Raw genomic sequence first — 12,792 nt, forward strand, 5'->3', positions numbered from 1 at the left:
ACAGATTAGTAGAATTGAACAAATTGAAAGCAAACTTGTGGAAGTCAGTGAACTACGGAACGAACAGGAAATGCTATCACAGCAGGTGAGAGAGAGAGAGGAAGAATTGCAGGAAGACGTGAGAATAGTGGAAGAGAATTCTGAGAGAGCAGCGGAAGAAGAATAAGAAGAAGAATAAGAAGAAGAAGTTGTGAACTGCCAGGGATTGATTCGGCAGGAATTTGAATTTGCAGGTGAGATGACGGGAGAAATGATAGTGGTGAGTGGTTTGTTCAGTAGGGATCGTGATTTAACCAAGTTTTCTGGAGAACAGTTCAGTTCTGTAGAATTTGTAAAAGTAGTTGAGAAAAGATTTGCAAGTAAGTTGAGGAATAATGTTATTGAATGGGAATACGTGTTGGAGATTTTGTCTAATGTTTTTATTGGTGAAAGTAGAATATGGTTTCGAGTGTACTGGGATAATATGTCTAATTTAGAAGAGATTAAAGTGTTCATTGACAGGCTTTGGAAGGAATGTGTGGAAGGGCGCGCGCGCGAGAGAGAGCGCATGATGTCTGGGGAAAGTAATATTGTAGAGAGTAGGGGGAAAATGTTAGCCGTGTATCAGAGAAGTAGTAATCCTGATGAGCAGAGTATTAAGAGTTATGTCAATAGTGATATGGGTCAGATGAGTAACCAGGGAGAATCGGAAGATGGGGGGCGTATGTATTTGAGTTATGAGAGAGAAGGTCAGAAGAGTAATCAGAGAGAATCGGAAGATGGGAGGCGTATGTATTTGAGTTATGAGAGAGAAGGTCAGAAGAGTAATCAGAGAGAATCGGAAGATGGGAGGCGTACGGATTTGAGTTATCAGAGGGATTATGATAAGCCGAATATGAAGGTTATCAACGTGTCGTCATCTAGCCAGATTATTTCAGATTCACAGGGAATCGGGTAAGTTAAGTAGAGAGGCTGAAGGTAGAAGATGAATAGGTATGTAGTATAAGTAGTTATGTAGTGAAAGTAGATTTAAGGGTATAGTGTGATTGTGACCTAAGTAGTGTTAAGTGAGGTATTTAAGTAATGACGTAGTCGTAGATAACGATGTAATTAATGGTAGCAGTAAGTTAGACGTAAGAAGTGTTCTGGTAAGTGATGTAAGTACTTGTAATGCTGAGAATATACTGTAAGCAGTGAGGTAGTCGATGATGGAAATTGTGATATGAAGAAGGTACTATCAGATCTTATAACAGCCGTTGGGTAAGTCAAAGTGAGTAAATAAGTTGATAGAGGTACCAGTCAATTGAAGATAATTGTAAGTTTCAGCTATGCCTTGTTGTACCAAAACTTGTGTATTCAGTTGTTTTAGGAGCTGACTTGGTTGCAAATCATGGAAGTAGAATAGACTTTGATTTAGGTAGTGTGTGTTTGTTCTGGGAGTAATCTAGCAAAGAAGTACGTGTTAATTATGATGGTCTGAGGTAAGTGTGTTAGTGACGTGAGGTAATTTGAGTGAATTACAGAAGGAGTAATTGTGTTCGATGTTAGGTAAGCGTCGAGAGGTATTTAGTGGTAAGTGAGGAAGAACACGTATATGAACATAAATTGTAGTAAATGACCAATGATCGTTTGTGGGAGGTAAGTACCCCATTCAACTTAAATGTGCTAGTGGAGTCTAAGAACAAATAAACATTATGCTGGATTACGGAATAATTGAACCATCTTGTAGCCATAGTATTGATTCTTTAATTATTGTTGCCAAGTAGGATGTGATCTATTGAGATATGTAAGTTAATAAGGGCAAAATTGATTCAGTTTGAGTGACAGAGTGCTACTCAGAGTTCCATTTCATCATCTGCAGAGGCGGGAAATATGTTGAAGTTATTCTTTTGTTTCAGGGGTATTTCACTATTGTGAACCGTATCGGGAAGTGTGCATAGTCTTTAATAGATCAGGAAGGGGATATTGTCGGTATTTGTAGTATTATATATGTAAAGAAGTATTTCACGTGAGATTTGTTGAAATAAGAGTAAGATGATTAAATTTTGTGAGAAACTGGCAAAATAAAATTAACATACATGAATTAGCGTGTGAACCAAGTGTCGTATTGGTGCATTGGAAGAATAAGTGCTACATTGTCATGTTCTGTGTGACAAAACTGAGAACAGGACATTGGACAGTTACTGCGATAACCATATGCGAGAAAAGTTCTCATATAAGTGAATTTTCACAAAATATTTTGATATGTTAAAAAAAAAAGGAGAAGAATGTTGTATATTGATTGAAAATTATTTGTGTGTGTTAAATCAAGTGCTATACTCTTGTGATTTGTATGAGAGAAAGAGAGAGAATGGGACACTGGACAGTTATCTACGATGGCAATGTGCGAGAAGAATTCTCATATTTGTGATATTTTATAAAATGTATGGATGTTGAAAAAGAAAATTATTGTTGTATACTCATTTAAAGTGTTTATCTGTGTCAGTGTTATATATATAATTTTGTTCATAAATCAATCGATTCTTTGTTCTTCGATTTATTTATGAGGGAGGCGAATTGTAACGGTTCAAATCCCGTTACAAGATGATATCTGTATTTTTATTATTGTATGATTTTATCTGTATTTTATTATTATTATTATTATTATTATTATTATTATTATTATTATTATTATTATGATGTCAGTATTATTATTATGTTATCTGTGATATTGTACTATTATTGTAATTATCCGTTTTATTCAATTTTGCAATTGCCTGTTGCTTGCAAGATTGCACCTAGATGTATACATATATACGTATGTGTAGTATAACACTCAATACCTGTACAGTGAGAATTGTTGTATATATCAGAGATTGGAAGTGACGTTGTTATATTGCGACACCACTGGCGATTCTGCCAAGTCATCGCCGCGCCTTGGCTATGTCATCGTATTTATTTAGATATGCGCGCATCGACTCAATCGCCGCGGGGCTATTTCACCACTGGATGTAATATCTGTCGCGTAGGTGGGAGTATGTCATTGTTATTTTTGGAGATTACGTAGCTGTGTCAACCAACGTCTATATAAGATAGCTCCATATTGTAGCGTCAGTCATTACTTATACGGATGCAGTACAGTGAAGTAGTCTACTAGATCAAGAGGCCTTAGGTGGTCAGCCAACGAGTGCGAACGTGAGATGGCGAAGACTCAGTGAGCCATTAATTATTGGTCATTGAGAGAGTGAGACCAAATGGTTGGTCGGTCACTTAGTGGAAGACGCGGACGCAAGGCTTACCAAGGAGTCAGAGAGGGCAACCCTGGACCTGCCAAGAGGTCATACCATATTGACTTACAAAGAAGTCAGATGATATGGAGAAGAAGCAGTCTCAAGGATGTATCACCACGTTAGGCGTGACACATCTACAGTAAACACCAGAGCAATGGATTACGTCGTAATTACACTAAAAGTGTTGAAGGTACAGTCAAGTGAATCAGTGAGGGAAATATTTCGTATAAATTGTTAAATGTCCGGTCAAGAAGAATTCAAATTCATGCCTAGTTTCTTTTAGTTGCAATGTCATAATTTCACATTCTCATCTGTTTTATCGCAACAAGACTCACTATTTTTTGATATATTATTTAAAGAATATATATTGTTCTATCAAACGAATTCATAGTTTCATTTCATTGACAGTAAAATATCTTAACCTCAAAATTAATGGGGAAACCGAACGCCAATCTCCTTTTCCCAGAACTTATATGGTATGTTGTCAAAAGTAAGCTTATTACCCCACACCCTAGAGATGGTCAAGAGTCTCATTCTATTATTGCTGTACTGAGTGACAGCTGGCGCCCTTCAAATAACGTATGTGTAAGTAAGCAGGTAACAAGTAAGTGTCAGTACAGGGTTCGACGAGTGTGTATTTTATTTAATGAATGTTCATTTTCATATTTTCCATTATAAATGCAGATATTCAGATTTATCAAGTTAAATTCCAGATTTATATGTTTGTAAAATTAGTCAGCAAGTTAGGAAGTTCTCAAAGCAATACTCCTCAAGTGCCTTCCGTTCATTAACTCTGCCATATCTCACTGCAGGAGTGTTTAAATTCTTAGATAAAAGAAACGCTGATATCAGCCTTCCGTAATCTCCACTCTGTAGGGTTTTGATCTGGTGTACATTTGTCTTTGGACACCCCAGTACTATTATATTATTCACTCTTCTTTTTTTCTTGATGACCCACACACAGTGCCAATGAGAATTTATTTATTATTTATTTATTGACTTTAGCAGTGGCGAAGTTAGGGCTCATGGCCCTCTCTTACACTTAACCACATAATTAATGTACAGATAATACATATATAAAAGAAATATACTATTCTATCATAACATCAAAGATAAGCTAAAAATTACAGATTTGGACAACATATAATAAAGAAAGAAAGCAGAGTTCAACAAATAAAATAGAATAAAATTTGGAGCGTAAAGATAAAGAGAAAGAGACAGTCATAATGAAAAAGTAAGATACAAACTGAAAAAATAAGCAGTGCATAAAGAGAACACAATAAGTAATAAAGTAAATGGAAATATAAGTATGGTCATAAAAGTGATCTACGTACATGAGTAAGAAGCTAAATATTATGTACATTACACTATAATAATAATAATAATAATAATAATAATAATAATAATAATAATCATAATAATAACCACAATCACCCAACCTGTCATACGTCATCATACACACGAAACAATCAGCGGTATTCAACAGGTAATCTCTACATGTCTTAAATTTCGATATTGAATTAGAGTTCCTGACAGCAGCTGGGAGTGATTTCCAAAGTCGTGACCCAGCCACAACGCAGGATCTGTTATATATTGAAGAGTGGTTGACGGGAATAGCGAGGGAAGTGCCAGATCTAGTGTTACAATTATGGAATGAGGATAAATGGAATTTTGAAGAGATGTATTCGGATAGATTTTCCTTCCGAGTTCGATATATCAACGTGAGTACATGATTTCGCTGCCTTCGAAGTAACCAGCTCCCTTCTTATCTCCTTCGTGCGGAAGAAGAATCGGCATTTCAAGTAGTGAAATACGAGTTTTGGTACCAAACACAGCACATGATCTTCACAGCACCCCAACTGCGATGACTTCACTTTAATAACATCTAATTTATCCAAGCACTCGAAGAAAGTATCACCCCATAAACTATCCATACACGATAGCTTTTCCGCAACAACATTTTCCACTCCCAACAACACATTATAAACACTTTCCGACGCATACGTCAGATATGTTGCGCTTTGCATTGAGACGTAATCTTTAATTAGTGTTAGGGAAGCAGGCACACTATCAGTCGGTTTGCCGAAAAGGAAAGGGTGACATAAATCACACTGAATCACTTGAAATATTCCTCACTATGTATCCGGCTAAATGATACACTAAGTACTCTGTGTTACAATTCCGCCCACTTAACTCAGGTAAACTTTTTTTGTTTCTATTTGCTTTACGTCGCGCCGACACAGATAGGTCTTATGGCGATGATGGGATAGGAAACGCCTAGGAATTGGAAGGAAGCGGCCGTGGCCTTCATTAAGATACAGCCCCAGCATTTGCCTGGAGTGAAAATGGGAAACCACGGAAAACCATCTTCAGAGCTGCCGACAGTGGGGCTCGAACCCACTATCTCCCGATTACTGGATACTGGCCGCACTTAAGCGACTTCAGCTATCGAGCTCGGTGGTAAACTGTTTTCCCAGTCTGGTATTTGAATGTCATTTTCGATGTTCACAATTTTTTTCCTGATTTCATCTGCAGCTTGTGTCTTCACTGCACGATTTTTACTTTCAATTTCTCTTGCAAGAATACGCATTTGATTAACAAGAAACGTCAATGGGGATTCAGCTCTGTACTCACAGTTTCCGCCAGACGATACGGCAAGTTTAGACGGTACATAAATAGACTGCAACGTGTGTAAATGTAGAAAGTCAACAGTGGACGGATGATCATCACAACTTAGTGATCGCAGGATACCGAAATGACATTCTAGGGGATCTTGATTAAATTTTCCTGTCAAAACATAGCTATAATTGTATTCCCACAAATATTCAGACACTTCTAAGGTACTTTCCACGGTAACTCTTAAGGACTCCAGTGTCCTTTGTGAAGCGAATGAATTTTGAGTATCTCTGAGAGCATTCTGCCATTTAATTAATGTTTCATGTGCCTGTGATCCTTTATACAGTGCTTGAGTGGGAATAGACGAATTTAATGCGTCAATCAGACAGTGCACGTTATAAATTTCATATTAGAGCCCGTATTGTCAAAGTATCAACTTGTGAAAATTTTGATTTTATAATTCCACCTTTGTAAGGGTCTCTGTTGACATCGCGATACGGCAGATAGCGACACTAGTATGCTTGGACTAGAGTCTGGAGTCGAGTATACCGATTCTAAGAGCCACGGCCGACTGGATCCCTCGCTGCGCTCCTTAAGGAGCTAGCTAGAGCGACGCATCAAGTCCAGTCGGCCGTGCTAAGAGCACATTACTCGAGTCTACTCGATTCCGTCGCTACCCCATCCAGTGTTGCCAACTTCAGCGACAAGTCGCTAAATCTAGGGAATTCGGGAACCTTGTTAGCGACAAAATTTTATTTTTCCGATTGGCGACTTTTCTGGCGATTATTCAAGCACTTTAGAGGGAAAACTGGTGAATTTCATAGTTTAAAATAAAATTATTATCAATTTAACGGTATAAACTGCAGTTCAGTACGTGAATGTTTATGACCGGTTATTTTTTAATCTGGACTTCCTTGTATATCATTTCATGTGATCACATTATGGCATCATTCGGCAATTCCTCTTCTTATCTGCTGGATGACATAATGTGTAGGCGCTGGGAGTTGCACAGACAGCGTTAATACAGTATTAACGCAGTTAGATTAGTCAGTCATTCGATTTTTTATTTTTTTGCCTCTTAGTTACGCGTAACATTACACAGCGGACGGAGGTGATTCAGCCAAATACAGTAGAGACAATACACGACACTTACGGATTTCGCCTTGCTAAAATGGGAGACAATTCGACGGTGGCGCTCCTAGTGACTTGACCTGAACAAATTGCGCTAAATTCAAATATCAATGGAAATGTATATACGGAAATGGATAAATAAATTACGTCTAGAAAGAAAGTGGTATTGAGATATTAACTTCGAAGTTGCTAAAGCAATTCTGGATAAATGAATGAAGAATTATTTAAAATTATTCAAAGACTGAAATTAGACATATAAACAAGGTGTGAAATGGACTGCTGTGAAATGGCTTGATCTTTCATTTATGCATTACTTTCTTAGCTTTAGCATACCTGCCTGAAATCTTACGGTTGGATTTGCCTTTTTTCCTCATTTAAAAACAATGTATCATCACATTAAGACATCTGTCAATAAAAATAATGGCACATTCCTTACACATATGATGCAATGAATTAACATTTAATAGCTGGACAATTTTCCTCTTAACATGAAGCCTACTAACAGAAAGAAAATCTATAAAATCCCGGCTTTAATATGAGAAGAGGGATAAAAGAAAGAAAAGTTTGAAAATGTTGTCGATAGTGATGCTTTGAGGAATATTTACGTACAATTAGAGTAAAAATGTAACATACCCTTGGCTGTATAGTCGAGGATTTTTAAAGTCGCTGGCCTGGAAATGATCTGAACAGATCTTATAATTCTTAAACAAGCGTAACGTCCCTTCTTTCTTGTACACTTTATCCAAATCGCTACTGTGACATTTCACAACCCACAGATCACACCTACAACAACACATCAGTATTGAAGGTTAACTGCTGCACTATACAATAAAATATGCGTATTATATTTTAAGCCCGTTAAAACATGGGTCGAGCAGGTCAGAAGATTATGAAGTACTATAAAAATCTCTGTCACTGGAAGAATATATATCCAAACACAATATTACATACATGTTCTTGTCACGAGGGAACCTGAAGAACGAGCGCGCATTTTTCTCTACTATGTAATTACTGCAGCCAAACACAGCACATACATTTCCCCTCATGTTGAGAGGAGATATCAAGGAATGACACACGCTACTATTTAATTATGTCAACTCACTGAAAACGCATAAATAACACCAAAAACTTCACACAAAAATACACGTGCTCTTATGACAGAATCAGTACCGTTCAGGTCTATCCGCTAGAGTGAGCTCCAATAACTGTCCCTCGATATCTCGCTCAGTGTCGTGTATTGTCTCTACTGTATTTGATTCAGCCGCGCACGCTAAGAAAATGAATCGATCTCTTCGCAGCTATCAGTGTAATCATAAGTTCTGTTGTGATCTGTGTTTTTTCTTGAAGTCATTCATGGTTTGTTAGGTGTATTTACGCAAATTTACATGTGCGATTTCAAATATTCATTTTCGTATTTTCTTGTTTGTGAACTGTGTTTTTGTTTTTTGTTCAACACCATGGGTAAGCCAAAGTATCAGCAAAACTACCGTAAAGACTGGGAACATCAGTTTAAATGGTTAAGACCGGTAGATTCTGATAAGTCCAAAGCCTACTGCGTCTACTGTAAAACAGAACTGTATGCTAAATATAATGATTTAAAGAAACATTCTGAAACTCAAACATAAAATGCGATCAGGGCCGTTTACCTCACCACTGCAGAAAAAAATACCGTTTACAAAAGTACATAAGTACTGCTAGGACTGAAGGAAATTTGGCATTGTTTATTGCAGAGCACTGCTCATTGTTGACTGTAGATCATTTGTCAGAACTTTGTGTTATAAAAATTTTGGCGATAGTTCTAAAGCAGCAGATGTCCGTTTACACAGAACAAAATGTACTTCTTCTTCTTCTTCTTCTTTCTTCTTTTCCTACCGCTTTTCCCACACCTGTGGGGTCGCGGGTGCGATCTGTGTCGCACAAGTGGATTTGGCCCTGTTTTACGGCCGGATGCCCTTCCTGACGCCAACCCTATATGGAGGGATGTAATCACTATTGCGTGTTTCTGTGGTGGTTGATAGTGTAGTGTGTTGTGTGAATATGAGGAGGAGAGTGTTGGGACGGACACAAACACCCAGTCCCCAAGCCAGAAGAATTAATCAGAAGGGATTAAAATCCCCGACCCGGCCGGGAATCGAACCCGGGACCCTCTGAACCGAAGGTCAGTACGCTGACCATTCAGCCAACGAGTCGGACACAGAACAAAATGTACTGAAGTAATAAAACATGTACTAGCACCGCATTTTGTTGAGGACATGGTTTCTGATATTGGCGATCAGGGCTATAGTTTAATAATAGATGAGGCGACAGATATATCCGTTACTAAGTTGTTGGGTGTCATATAATTCGTTACTTCAGCGTCAGTATGAAAAGGATAGTATCAAGATTTTTAGGTTTGGTAGACTTACCAAATGGCACAGCACCAGCTATTGTTAACGCAATAGGAATACTCTTACAGCAACTGCAAATGAAGCCTGCTAATTTATTAGGTATAGGTGTAGACAACGCTTCCGTGAACACTGGACTGAACAATGGGGTATATGAACTTATGAAGCTGTTTCTCATGCTACGGAAGACACTTTGCCTCGTAATGTTGACTTCATTGTCCGTGAAAGTTACCTTTGGTTTGCTCATTCCAGCAAGAGACAGGACATTTACAAGCAAATTTACAATGCAATAAATAATGAAGAGCCTCTCAAACTTCTAAAAGTTTGTGAAACAAGATGGTTATCCATTGAACCTGCTGTTCGGCGAATTGTTGAACAGCGGGATGAGCTCAAATTACACTTCGATATAGTAAGGACACAAGAAAAGTGTTATACTTCAGAGATGTTATTCCAAATGTACTCTGACTTATCAAACAGATTGTTCATGACTTATCTAAAAAGTATTCTGCATGAGGTCCAAAAAGTAATTAAAGTATTTGAATCTGAAAATGCAGACCCTACTCGTTTACTTGATGATCTCATGAATCTTATACAGTTTTTAGGAAGGAAAATCCTAAACCCAACTGCTCGATTTGATCTGTTTTCTCCATCAACTGAGATTAATAGTTACGTGGATCCCAAACTCTATCTGGGTTACGAGCTCGAAAAACTGGCGGAAACTCTATCAGTAGAAAAGGTAGAAATGGTTAGGGGCCGCTGTATTAACCTCACAAAAAAAGATAATTACAGAACTAAAAAAGAGGCTACCGAACAATTTTCAAAACCTAAGAAAAATGGCTCTCCTTTCTATTAAAAACTGTCTTAATGTCGTCAAAAACCCAATATTTGAGTTAGCGGAAGATATGGGTTGTAGTGTCTTAGATATAGATCACATTGAGAAACAGTGGCGTAATTTAAACGCAATAAAATGGAGTCAAGTTTCAAATACCACAGATTTCTGGGTAGAGGTGTTGCAGTATAGTGATTCGGCAGGACAAAATCCCTTCAGAGAACTAGCTACTTTTGCTATGAAAATTTTGGCTCTCCCGCATTCAAATGCCGAAGTAGAAAGGCTCTTTAGTACACTTGGTATTGTGAAATCTAAAGTGAGAAACAGAATGAAAGTCGAAACAGCAGCATACATCTTGCACATCAGGAATGCGCTTAAGTGCCTAGGAAAAACCTGCCATTCCTACGAAATTCCAGAGAAGGTCGCCAGGAAGATAGGAACTAAAAATGCTTATTCAACAACGGCTGAACTAATACCTGCTACATCATCTCAGCAACCTTCCACTTCACAAGCTACATCGTTTGCTGAGAAGGAAATGGAAGAAGATGAAGATGGAATATTTTTTTCTGCATAGGTATGTCCATTTTATTCATGTTTACTGGTAATTTTATGTTAGCGACTTTTCTTAGCGACTTTGACGAAAATTTGGCTATTTTTAGAGACTTTCATCAACGAATTTAGCTATATTTTAGGATGTACAGTTGGCAACACTGACCCCATCACTACTGACTGGTAAACAAGCCTTTGCGGGAATAGCCATAGCTTCCTTGTCTTCCTTCATTTTCATTCTGTGTCGCTGTAGTAAATGCAGCGCGTAATCCGTTACTCTGTGAATTGCTGGCAGCTTATCACTGTTGCAGAGAAGTCGTCTGTTCACGTGTTGCGTATGTTGTTTAGTCTTTATATCAGTGCGTACTTAAATACTGCGTTTTACCAGTGTATGTGGCGCCGTTTTCCCCCTATGCTGTGAATAAATGAGTCCTCTCTAAATCCCAAGCCCCCTTCAGTTCATAAAAATAATTTCCATTTTAGTTTCTCCTCCTTTTACCTTGAACTGAAATAGAGTTTCACTAATGTATGTGCCACCGTTTTCCCGTAATGCTGTTAAGCAGTGCCGTTCTTAAGGGCAACCCTGTTGTGATAAGAGCAAAACTGTTTTCTTAACATGGAATGAGCTGTAGAGACAGTTATACTTCCCGAGCCGGGTTGGGAATTTTAGCCGTGTCTTCATAATTTCTCTGACTTGAGGACTCAATGCTTATGTCCATCCTAATACACACCTCTTCATTTACACATTGCATATCACACTACCAACCACCACAGAAACACTTAAGGTTGGGTCAAGAAAGGCATCTGATCGTAAAACTGGATCACATGTGCTATACACATCGCACTCGCGTCCCCGCCTAGGTGTGAGAGAAGCGGCGGGAAAATCTTCTTCTTCTTATTATTATTATTGGGAATATCCCGTAATTTATGGACGAGACATGGAAACAATGACGGCCATCTTATGTCTTTTTCCACCTCACGAAAGTACTTTTAACAAGGAATTACTGAATATGCAATATTTATGTGCTCATCTACAATGGCACCAATGTCGTGCGTACTACGTACGCATTGCTTATCCCCCAAGATACTCGACAATAAGTCTCATCGCGTACTACCCGCGAAACTTTTAGTGACACTTCGTTTTACGGGGTTGAGGAGTAAGGAGGAAGCTACAACGGTTCCGGTAATACTGCCAACTGAATGAAAATTAAATCTGAATTGAATCGATATTATGATATAAATTTTCTAAACAGTCGTTTCCGTGTAGGAGTTCTAGGTTGTTCCTGTGATGTACTTTGATTTTCCTCACTCATGTTCAAGCTTAACCTGTATTTTGACTTTGCTGTGTAAATAACAGTATTTAAAGTGTTGCAATTATACCGCCAGATGTCTCACGGCGGTGCATAATCGATTCAAATTTTTGTGTGTCAGAGTTTGCCAATTCGAATCTCGAAGTTAACCGAAGTCTACCGATTCAGCACTAGGGAACCGAAGTATCACTAAAAGTTTCGCGGATAGAAGGAAAACATTGCTTCGTTCAGTCGTCGTCCAATGGTGCTTCAGCCAGTGTTGCCAACTCAGCGGATTTCCTGTTAAATTTGGCGGAATTTTACATGGAACAGTGGATAAAAGTTCCTTTTAGTGGACAGCGGAATTTTTGACAGATTTTAAAACTTCTGTTAACGGTTTTCAGTGGTAACATCATATTTTATCGTAAGGAGAAACAATAATATAGAACTTACTATAAAATTTGCTATACTTGCTGAATAGAACTTACCATCATTGTTTACTGCTGCTGTAATCGTCACTGAAATCATGGTGAGCTCGGTATCTTGTGTTGATACCGTGTTTCTATGCCGAAAGGAAAGGTGCAGCAAAGTAACGTAAGATGGCGTCCGGTCCCGCGGTGTAGGGGGCAACGCGTCCGCCTGTCACCCGGCGGCCCTGGGTTCGATTCCCGGCTGGGTCAGGGTTTTAAAATTGTAAATGATTAAAATGATTAATGTGTCATTTTTGTGTAGTCCTTAACGTTCCT

General features: G+C 38.3%; 1 protein-coding gene across 1 annotated transcript in view; it reads left to right on the top strand.

Moving 5' to 3' along the window:
* Window positions 1-12,792, top strand: part of LOC136856749 (serine-rich adhesin for platelets) — a 369,374-nt gene that overhangs the window by 122,915 nt on the left and 233,667 nt on the right. The window lies entirely within an intron of this gene.

This window comes from Anabrus simplex, chromosome 1 (genome assembly GCF_040414725.1).
Source record: "Anabrus simplex isolate iqAnaSimp1 chromosome 1, ASM4041472v1, whole genome shotgun sequence".
Classification (NCBI taxonomy): Eukaryota; Metazoa; Arthropoda; class Insecta; order Orthoptera; family Tettigoniidae; genus Anabrus; species Anabrus simplex.